We start from the raw sequence: 711 nt of genomic DNA, 5'->3' as shown, positions 1-711 counted from the left end.
GCCGTCTGAAGCCATTATTGGTAATGAATGTGGAGTCCTACTTTAAAAAGGTTCAGGCATGTAAAGTCACCTGGAGCTGAATAATGGAATCCTGCTGACACTGAATGCCAGGGGGCTTTTACCACATCCCAGAATGGCAGATTTGGAAATGTACACTACAGACATAATGAACTATAAATGTAAACTTGGGAATGTAGCCTCCCACACAGCAGCTCGGAGTTATTAATAGATACAGAGCGTTGAATGTGCTGCAAAATGCTAAAAGGGAAAAGACTAATGTGTGGTTTCAGCAACGATCCTGCTACTCGAGACTCATGGGCACAACAACTGAGAGGCATTTAGACATATGTGTTTCTGTGGCATTATTATCAAAGAAGCAGCTGTGTAGATTTGAACAGAGCGCTTGTCGGAGGTTCTAAATATTCGGAGTTTGTTAGCAACACTTTGTGCCCTGGGAGATGGGCCTCTTCAGCAGGTTCACAGGTCGCGCAGCAGCGTGCAGAGTGGCCATTGTGCTTTGTCATTTCACAGGTGACTCACATCACTACACTCGAGCATGCTGGAGGTAGAGCACTCGGAGATGCTCGCGGCATTCAAAATGCATGATTTTCAGCCTAGTGCAAACAAATCGCTTTAAAAGATCAGTTTAATCTATTTCGAGCTGTTATTATGAGCCGGGAGAGTTGTTCAGATAAAGAGACTGAAGCAGGG

Source organism: Notothenia coriiceps, unplaced genomic scaffold (assembly GCF_000735185.1).
Source record: "Notothenia coriiceps isolate Sejong01 unplaced genomic scaffold, NC01 NC01_scaffold00002207, whole genome shotgun sequence".
Lineage (NCBI taxonomy): Eukaryota > Metazoa > Chordata > Actinopteri > Perciformes > Nototheniidae > Notothenia > Notothenia coriiceps.
Note: the sequence above shows the minus strand (reverse complement) of the source record.